At 37.1% G+C, this 11,027-nt stretch overlaps 1 long non-coding RNA gene across 3 annotated transcripts in view; it reads left to right on the top strand.

The window, feature by feature from the left end:
* LOC134484339 (uncharacterized) overlaps window positions 1–11,027 on the top strand; it is a 149,721-nt gene that overhangs the window by 5,457 nt on the left and 133,237 nt on the right. The window contains exon 4 of one of the 3 annotated variants that reach the window (XR_010061742.1): window positions 448–555. The exons of 1 other annotated variant lie outside the window; for it this stretch is intronic. This is a non-coding gene — a long non-coding RNA (uncharacterized LOC134484339). Of the gene's footprint in view, window positions 1–37; window positions 405–447; window positions 556–11,027 lie in introns of those variants that run through there. One more of the 3 variants, XR_010061744.1, reaches the window with a different exon arrangement.

The raw sequence follows: 11,027 nt of genomic DNA, 5'->3' as shown, positions 1-11,027 counted from the left end.
ACACTTAATTGTGTCTCACATTCAAAACTTCCTCTAGGAGGGACATCAGAATGATACCTTTTGCTCCAGTTGTTCTCAAATTCACATCTTCTGTCCATGGGGTCTGTAATGTCACCGTTTCATAGAAGAACTTCAGTGTCTCTCCTTTTCCCTATGGGAGCATCAACACTCCACATCTACTCACAAGTATTTCACCTTTTTTCTCTGTATAGTGGGCAAGAGCACTTTCACCATAGGCCCACATTGGCCTGAAATATCTTCTTTTGCCCAAGGCGTACTCATGCCTGCACTCTCTTGTGGCCATCATTAGCACTTCTTCTCTTGATTTTGTGAGCCTGCTATATCCCAACTGTTTAGGATTACATACAAACTTATTTCTGCTACATGTATTCTGAGACATTCCTCCATGGAAGAAAGGGGTGTTGATCTTTTCTTGTCTGACAAAAGTCTTCAAAGCCCAAAGACAACTGCTGGAATGAAATGCAACCTATAGGACTGATGGAAGAATTGCTACCTGGACTTTCAAATGGCATGAAAATATATGGACATTCTAAATACTGAAAAAGAATAGGAAGCTGATCAAGCAATACTGGATTTTCCTCTGCTCCACGAGGTACTACCATTTTCTCCAGAATAAAATGTTTTTCTTATAATTTTAGAAGTAGCCAGAGATTTTAAACTTCTAACAAACCGGTATACAATATCTCCTTTGCACATTTTCTCAGAAATCCCGGTGATGTTCACGGTGCAATAACAACTTTTTCCCATGAAGTCTGGTATATTACCTTTTTGATGACTGACACAACAGTCCTACTTCTGTGCAAGTTCCCTACCTCCACCATCTTACTGAGTAAGATTTAGACTTATACAATTAAGAGGACTCCAGAAGGCCAAGGAATTACGACACATTCCCCATATGCCAAATCCATTTCCTCTCTAAAATTTCTAAGTTTATTGTCCTGAGAAACACTGTTCTGACGAAGAGATCTCAGAGAAATCTGGACTGAGTTCTCAAACAAGAGTCTAAAAGCAAGCACAAATCAGACTACTATCTTCATTGTGTTCCCTTACACAGAGGTGTCCTTTCACATGCAGAGGAATGTGTAGATGGACATATATTTTAATAAGATACTGAACCTAAGACTACTGCATTAGAGCCTCGTACAAGACTTCTAAGACTGTTGACTGCCTACCATGGATATTCAGATGTGTATTCTTTACTGTGATTTTCAGTTTGGAGTTGCTGAAGTAGTGTGTGGCTGGAATGTTCTATAATTTCCAAGGTATCAATCAACCTTCAACTTCTGCTCAATAGTACTCCAGACATAAGAGGAAGAGAAGCTATGCACATTCCATACAGTCCAGGGGACATCCTATTTCACCCTTATACTTTAAAACATCAAATATCTATCACCTTTTCCTGGAGGGACAGCAAAAATTCCTCTTCTGCACACAGGGAAATTAGATATTCCTCCACCTATTCAAAGGAATCTGAGGATCCTCTTTTCATTTATATGATTTTTTAATTTAAGTTTCAAATATACCATTTCCTGGTTTCCTGTTCATACGTCATCTATCTGCTCTCACTCCTTCTTTGATAATGGTGTTCCCATCCACATCATCCACCCGTCTAATCTTTCTCACCTTCCTTATATTAAGAGTCCACATTTGGAAGGATTAAGAGCTTTTCCTCCCCTTGTTGCCGAAAAAGACCATCTTGTGCTACATATACATCTACAGCCATGAGTCAATCCATGTATATACTTTGGGTGATGCTTTATTCCCTGGGGCCTTTCGTTGTTGGGCATTGTTGTCCTATGAGGTTGCAAGCCCCTTCAGGTCTTTCAACCGCTTCTCTAATTCCTGCAACTGGTGTTCCATTTTCAGATTAATGTTTTGCTGCTAGCATTCAACTATGAATTTTACCTGTTTTGGCTGTGTCTCTCAGGGACATCTATATCCAGTTCCAGTCAGCATGCACTTCTTAGCATCTATAATCTTATATACTTTTGGTGACTGTATATATGTATATGAGCCACAGGTGGGGCATGAATTCCTTCAGTCTCTACTTCTACCTTAGCCTCCACATAAACTCCCGTGAATGTTTTTTGTTCCGCCGTTTAAGAAGGAGTGAAGCTTGCATAATTTGATCATTCTTCTTGAACATCATGTGGTCTGTGGATTATATCTTGCCTAATTCGAACTTTTGGGCTAAAATCCACTTATCAGAGAGTGCATACTATGTGTCCTTTTCTGTGATTGGGTTACCTCACTCAGGGTGACGCTTTCTAGGTCAATCCATTTTCTTATGAGTTTCATGAATTCATTGATTTTAATGTGGAGTAGTAGAACATTGTACAGATGTATCACATTTTATGTATCCATTCATCAGTTGAAGAGCATCTTGATTCTTTCCAGTTCCTGGCTATTATAAATAATACTGCTGTGAGCATAGTGGAGCATGTGTCTTTGTTGTATGTTGCACCATCTTTTGTGTGTATGCAGAGTACAGGTACAGCTGGGTCCTCAGTTAGGGCATTATCCAATTTTCTCAGGAAACTTCAGAATGATTTCCAGAGTTATCGTACAGGTTTGCAATCCCTCCAATAATGGAGCAGTGTTCCTCTTTCTCCATAACCTCACCAACATCTGTTGTCACCTGAGTTTTTGATCTTAGCCATTCTGACTGCCGTGAGGTGGAACCTCGGGACTATTTTTATTTTTATTTCCTTGATGACTAAGGATGTTGAACATTTCTTGACACACTTCTCAGCTATTTGTTATTCCTTAGTTGAGAATTCTCTGTTTAGCTCTGCACCCCATTTTTCATAGGATTATTTGGCTCTCTGGTGTCTAACTTCTTGAGTTATTTGTATATTTTGGATATTAGCTCTGTATCAGGTGTAGGATTGATAAAGATCTTTTCCCAATCATTTCTTTGCTGTTTTCTCCTAATAACAGTGTCCTTTGACTTACAGAATCTTTGCAGTTTTATGAAGTCTCATTTCTGATTCTTGATCTTACAGTACAAACCAGTGGTGTTTAGTTCAGGAAATTTTTCCCAGTGCCCATGTGATCAAGATTCTTCTCTACTTATAGTTTCAGTTTATTGGGTTTGATGTAGAGGTTTTTGATCCACTCAGACTTAAGGTTTGATTAGGCCAATAAAAATGAATTGATTTGCATACTTCTACATGCTGCCCTCCACTTGTTGAAAATCCTAATTTTTTTTCATTGGATGGTTTTGGCCTCTTTGTCAAATATCAAGTGACCATTGATGTGTGTGTTTGTTTTGGGGTCTTCAATTCTATTGCACTTGTCAACATTCCTAGATCTGTACAAATACAACTTTTTTTTGTCATTGATTTTTTTTAATCACTATTGCCCTGTAATACTGCTTGAGGTAAGGAATGGTGATTCTCCCAGAGGTTCTTTTATTGTTGAGTACAGCATATGTATATTGTGCCATCACTTTTATTAAATTCTAAAAAGTCTTTATTCTTCCTTTATTTTTTGCTTGACAAGTTACCTTTGAGTGGAGCACTGTTCAACTTACAGGTATGTGTGGTCTCGCTGATGTTTTGTGGATATTGAAGATCAGCCTTTGTTTGTCACGGTTTGATTGGATAAATGGACATATTTCAGTTTTCTTAGATCTGTTGAGGCCTGTTTTGTGACTTGTTATATGATTAGTTTTGGAAAAAATACTATGAGATGCTGGGAAGAAGGCATATTATTTTGTTTTAGGATGAAATATTCTATAAATATATGTAATGTCCATTTTGTTCACAACTTTTGTTAGTTTGTCTAGATCTTTGTTTAATTTCTATTTCCATGATCTGTCCATTGAAGAGAACGTGGTGTTGAAATCTCCCACTCTTATTATGTGAGGAACATTGGGTGCTTTGAGCTTTAGTAAGGTATCCTTTAAGAATGCAGTTGCCCATGTATTTGGAGCAAAAATATTTAGGAGTGAGAGTTCCTATTGCTGTGATAATCTTTTGATAAATATGAAATTTCCTTCCTCACCTGTTTGGAAAACTTTTGGTTGATAGTCGATTATATTCCATAGTAGAATGGCAAATCCAGCTTCCGTCTATCAGACCATTTGCTTCAAAATTTGTTTTCTAGCCTAATACTCTCAGGTAGTGTCTGTCTTTGTCTCTAAGTTGTGTTTTTTACATGCAACAAAATGCTGGGTACTCTTTATGTATCCATTCATTTAGTCTATGTCTTTCTATTGGGGAATTCACTCCATTGTTGTTAAAATATATTAAGGAATAGTGATTGTTGCTTCTGTCATTTGTGTAGTTAGAGGTAGAATCATGTTTGTGTGTCTCTTTTCTTTTGGTTTCATAGCAAGATTAGTTTGTTGCTTTTTATAGTGTGTAGTCTCCCTCCTTGTGTTAGAGTTTTCTACCTATTATCTTTCGTAGGGCTGGATTTGTAGAAAGATACTGTATAAATTTCGTTCTGTCATGGAATATCTTCGTTATTCCATATGTGTTAATTGAGAATTTTCCTGGCAATAGTAGACTGGAATGGCTTTTGTGTTCTTTTATGGTCTAGAGTATATCATTGCAGGATCTTCTGACTTTCATAGTATCTGGTGAGAAACATTGTGTAATTCTCATAGGTCTGACTTTATATGTTACTTGCCCTTTTTCCCTTATTGCCTTTAAACTTCTTTCTTTATTTTGTGCATTTAGTGTTTTGACTATCATGCGATGTGAGGAATTTCTTTTCTGGTAAGATCAACTTAGAGCTCTTTTGGCTTCTGGCATGTTTTTCGGCATCTCTGTCTTTAGGTTGGGGAAGATTTCTTCAAAATTTTTTGAAGATATTTACTGGCCCTTTAAGTTGTGATTCTTCACTCTCTTTTATACTTCTTATTCTAACACTCGATCTTCTCATTGTGTCCTTGAGTCCAAACAACAGGTAACTTGGAGCAGAAAAGATGGTCTTATCTCTGCCTTCAAGTGTGTAGGCACTCTTACCAACTGGTTTTTAGCTCTCAGTACAGCCAGAAAACAAAAAAGTCCTTCAGCTGAATTCTCCTAGTTCCCTGTGTAAATATTGTGTACCTCCTTCAAATGATAAACTCTGAAAGCCTTATTTTATCCAAAATAGTTTTGGTGCATATGTGTGTGTGGGGGGGGTGGTTGTGTGTGTGTGTGTGTGTGTGTGTGTGTGTGTGTGTGTGTGTGTGTCACATGTCCAGCAGACTCTGAATGGTCATTACTTCAGTCTCCAAAGAACAATATCTCCCTACCCCTCTTATGGATATTTTATTTACTCTTTCAAGGAAGGAGTGAATCATCTGCATTTTGGTCCTCCTTCTTGAGTTTCATGTGGTCTGTGCATTGTATCATAGTTAACTTGAGCATTTGCACTGATATCCAATTAAAAATGAGTGCATACTTTGTTTTTCTGTAATTGAGTAACCACCCTCTGGATGATATTTTCTAGGTGCATCCATTTGCCTATGAATTTCATGAACTCATTATTTTTGATAAATGAGTACTAGTCCATTGTGTAAATATAGGCCATTTTCTGTATCCATTCTTCTGGTGTAGCACATCTGGGTTAATTCCAGCTTCTGGATATTATGAATAAGGCTGCTATGAACATAGTGTAACATTTGTCTTTGTTGTATGTTGGAGCATCTTTTGGGTATATGCCCAGGGGAGGTATAGTTGGGTCTTCAGCAAGTGCAATGACCAATTTTTGAGGAAACTCAGGTCTGATTTTCAGGAAGGTTGTATCAGTTTGCAATCCCAACAACAATGGAGGAGTGTTCCTCTTTCTCCACATCCTTTCCAGCATCTGCTGTCACCTGAGTCTTTGATCTTAGCCATTCTGACTGATGTGAGGTAGAATCACAGGGTTGTTTTGATTGGCATTTCCTTTATGACTAAGTAGGTTATACATAAACCAAATCGTTCTAAGATATGATGTTACCCTAACTGTTGTTCTGTATATAGCTGTGTGCCAATTGAACAATTTCTATCTCCTTCTTCAAAGTTCAAGTCAAATCACATCAAGGAAATCCACACACAATCACATATGCAGAAGCCAATAGAAGGGGCAGTGTCAGAAAGTGCCTAGAACACATTTGCACAGGAGAAAATTTTCAGAACAGTACACCAAAGGCTCTAAGATCACCAGTCAATTTACAAAATCCCATCATTCTGAAAACTTTCTTTAAAGCCAAGTACACTACCAATAGGAAACCAACAACCTACACATTTGGAAAAGAGTTTTACGAACCCTACATTTGAGAGAGTGCAAAAATTAAAAATATAAGAACACAGAAAGGTAAACTCCCACACAACAAAGAACCCAACTTTTAAACTGGATTAGAGAGCTAACCAAGAATTCTCAACTGAGGTATCTCAATAGGTGAAAAACATATCGAGAAATGTTTAACATCCTTAGTTCACATAAAGGCAAATCAAAATGAACATAAGAGTCTTCCTTAAAACAATCAGATTGGCTAAGAAAAAAACTAATGCAGTAGCAGAGTGGGCTAGGATGTAGGGAAAGTGGAACACTCCTCCACTGCTTGCGGGATTAGTAGCTGATAGCCACTTTGGATATCATCAGTGTGGAGGTCCAGAGAAAATTGCAAATAGCTTTACTTGAAAACCCAGCTTTACCACTCACTTCAACACATATACTCAAACTTGATCCACACATAACGTGGACATGTGGTTGAAGATATTCACAGCAGTCTTACTTATAACAGTCGAATGCTGGAAAGAACCATGATATACCTCATCTCCACTCAGGAATAAATACAGAAAGTGTGCTATATGTAAACAATGGAACATTACTTAGGTATTAAATATGAGGACACCAAGAACTCTGTAGACAAATGATGGAACATGAAAATAGTGAAGTAACAGAAATCGAAAAGGACATAACATGGGATGGACTTAGTGACTAGTAGATGTTAGCCCTTCTAACAGAATACCCACTATACAAATCTTTTATAACATGAAGGGTAACATGTGAGAAGGCCAAATGGCAGATACTTGGAACCCACTTAGAAGGGAGAACAAAATAATCATGGAATGCAGTGGAGTGGAAGAATCTAGATAGATGTGGAAAATGATGGATAAAGTGGTGGGAGTTGCACCAATTCAAAGAGACAGGAGAGAAATTCAGAGGAAACGTGGAGTAAATAACAATAAGCATCAGTGGTGGGTGGTGAACTTGGGTATCCCCAGGAAAATCCCAGATGCCAGGGATGCAAGTGTATCCCAGAAACTTACTGTGATGGTGGTAGTTTAAATACCGAGCAGGAAAATAGATAGAACAACTAGAGACTTCCTCCTGTAGCTAGACATGCCCCCCAGTGAAGGGGTGGTGCTGCCCACACAGCTCACATTTTTTTACCTATAAATCTCCAATCTAAAAATGTAAATACAAAAATGGAGCAGAGACTGAAGGAAAGGCAATCCAGAGACCACCCGACCAGAAGAACAATTTCATCCAGAGACTCCAAATCCTCAGACTATTCCTGAGGTCAAGATGTGCTCGCAGATAAGAGCCTAATACGTCTGTCCTCCGTGGGGCTCTGCCATCACCTGACCGTGACAGATGCAGAAACACCTAAGCATTTGCCAGCACCTGACAGCCACAAAGGAAGAGATAGGGGAATGACTTAAGGATCTGGAGGGATTTGGAACCCAATATGAAGAACAACAGTATCAATTAAGCTTACCCTTCAGAGGTTCAGGAAATTTTCCACCTTCTAGTATATGCTTTTGCCAGTGCAAGACTTCTGCTACATAGATACCAGAGCATATGGGGAAGACAACTGCCTCAACTGCCATATCTGGGAAGGGAAACAATTGGTCCTGTGGAGATGTCATATCAAAGAGAAGGGGGATGTTAGAGGGCAAAAGTCGAAGTGGGGAGCACCATATTAGAAAAATGAGGATCGGAATAGCTTAGGGAATTTAAGAAATAAAAACCAGTTTGGGAAATGACATTTGAAATGTAAACAAATAAATATATTATTTTATACATATAATGTGTATAATATAACACATTTATGTTTACAACAGAGATATTCACATCTGTCTCCTTAAGGACTATATATTTCATTTTCTGTACTATAGGTTTGTTGAGAGTTGAAATCCATAATTTTCGTGAGTTCTTACTATTGAAAATCACATAGATACACCCAATCAATGTTTTATCTCCTGTCCTTATAGCTATAAATCTTTAGTTACCACTACAAAAAAAAATATTTTTTACTTCTGTTGCATTGGGATTCCTTTCCATGCCTCAAATGTTTCCCAACTTAACTGTACATTTCTATATTCCCTCCATTGTTATCCTCTTCCCTCTTTCTTCACATTTGACATTCCTGTTCTTGACAGTGTTCCTCTGCAATCCATAAGTTCATTTGTATGTCCCAAAGTGAGGACAGTCTGGACCGCATCCCTTGAATTTACACTAAACTAATCAAACCGAAATAGTGTGGGGAATTAACATTCAGATTAAAGTGAAAATGTCTCCAATTTTTTTTTTTTTTTGATCTGGATTATCTCATCTATGATGACTTTCACAAGGTCCATTCATTGTCCTGAAAATTACATGCTTTCCTTTTTCAATCTGTAAAAGAACCACATTTTCTTTATGCATTCATTTGTAAAGGAACAACTTGAATATTTCTAATTATTCAAGGGTCTTTATACTAGGATGAATCAAAATTTGGATATATTTTCCTCGAGTTATATCTTTAGGCGCATCCATTTCCGGATTCCTGAAGAAACATCATACTGATTTCCAAAGGTGCTGTAGAAGTTTGCATTCCAACCAGGAGAATAGTAATGTTCCCCTCTCTCCATAACACAGCAAACATAAATTGACTCATGTGTTATAAAACTAAAATTTCTGAAAGGGAGGAAAAATTCTCAGAATAATTTTGTTTTGCATTTCTGTATTGTATAAGGATGATAAATATTTCATTTTCTATTCTTAGTCACTTGAGTTTCTTCACTTTTGAATATTTTGTTTAGATATGTAGCCTAATTTAATTTCGTTTCTTGATATATAGTGTTTTAGTTTTTCTAATATTATTTATAGAAGCACGTTTTTGAACATGTACATGGAAATAATGCTTATTATTTTTGAAAATAGCCACTTTAAAATCATTAAGATCAAATTACATAATGCACTCATTAAACTCACAGAATTGGCAGATCTGTTTTAACCAACTGAAATCATAAGGTCGCTTCATGAAATATCCCTATATAATAAAACATTTTCTACATACATTATACTGAGGAATATAGTTTATATATTTTACTCTTTGAGAATTTCCACCAATGAATGTTGATGATAATTTTCCATTTATTTTTTCCACATCACTCTATTTCTTTGAATCCTTCCTGTGTATATCTTCTACATTAAAGTACTGTTTAATAACTCTATGATAAACCCTTACAAATAATTTTCAATCCTCCAACTGAAGATACTAACTGTCCATAGTATGTCAGATAGTTATAGCAGTTTTCAGGCCTTTTCCCTGCATTCTTCCCTGTTGACTGGTTTGAAGCTGTGCAGGAAACAACAGCTGCTATGTGACATGAGGGCAATACTTCTTGTATCCAGACGACTCTCTTTATGTCTGATCCCACCCACAATTTGGGCACCTACAATCTCTTAGCACCTTGTTTCAGGATGGCTTTTTAGTCTTGGGGTATAACATGCATATCCAACTCATTATGGCTGAAATCAATAAAATGTAGACAACTATAAAATGAATGAAAGGAAGGGGTCACTCTTGGAAAGTATTAACAAGATCGTCATAACCTCTGGCCATGTTAGGTAATGAAAGGGTTGAATTAATAAAATGAAAGAGAATATAGGAAACATGGAGAAAACACAGATTATTTAGATTTACAGTCCCAAATCTAGAATATTTTTTAAAGCATTCGTGATTTACTGTGGGGAGCTGGCGTAGTGGCAATCCCAAGATGGAGTCCGGGACTGCTGCCACGTCTCACGAATAGCACCTGAAATTAAGCCCATGCCCCATTGTGAGAACTGCGCAGGCGCATCATAACATTATATGACGTGGACCTATGAACAGAGGTTACACAGACTGGTGAGGTGGTTGAGGGAGGATATAAGGGAGTGGCCTCGGGGGCTGGATGGAGGTATTGTTCCTGCTTGCAGACAAAAGGGTTCCTGAATAAACTGCTTTGAGAAGAACGTGTGGTGTTGCTCCTTTCCTGCTGGTCGGGGTTGGAAGTGAGAGTATATACTAGATGTATTGGGTATAGCAATATTAAATCAGCTCACTTTGCATAATTAAAACAGCTCTATACTAAATAATTACATAGAATCAGGTATTTAATTTCTCCCACCTCAAATATCATAGATTCACATGTATTCAGTTGAAAAGAAATGAATATACATTTAAATAGCATTTAAAGTGTTTAGGACTATTTCATAAAGTAGACAAAAGGATTTAATACATTAAAATTCTATTTTGAATCTGGTATTATCTAACAATGACAGAGAAAATAAGGAGAGAGAGTGAGACAGGGATACAATCTGGCAAAAGGGAAGGTAATGAGAGAGGGAGAAAGAGGTACGGACCACTGACACAAAGAGGGAAGTGGGAGTATTTTACACACTAATTTAAACCTATACACACATATTCTCAATAAAATACTTGTGAACAGATTCAAGTCAACATTAAAAATAATCTTCTACCAGATAAGCTTTCTTCAAATCCCAGACATACAAGAGAGAAAAATTTAAACAGGTCCACTACAAGCAACAAGAAGACAAGAATATACACTGGTTTCACAACTATGTATTACAGTATTTGGAATTTTAGCTGGAGGAATATGACAACCGAAGAAGATCCAGGGAATACAAATGAAAAATTAAGAAATCAAAATGTTCTCGTTTGCAGATGTCATGACACCATTTTAAAAACTCTAAAAATGTATCAGTCTCTTAAGACTGAAAAATACGGTCATAAAAGCAGAATATCA

This window comes from Rattus norvegicus, chromosome Y, assembly GCF_036323735.1.
Source record: "Rattus norvegicus strain BN/NHsdMcwi chromosome Y, GRCr8, whole genome shotgun sequence".
NCBI classification, from domain to species: Eukaryota; Metazoa; Chordata; class Mammalia; order Rodentia; family Muridae; genus Rattus; species Rattus norvegicus.
This window is presented reverse-complemented; position numbering and strand designations above follow the sequence as displayed.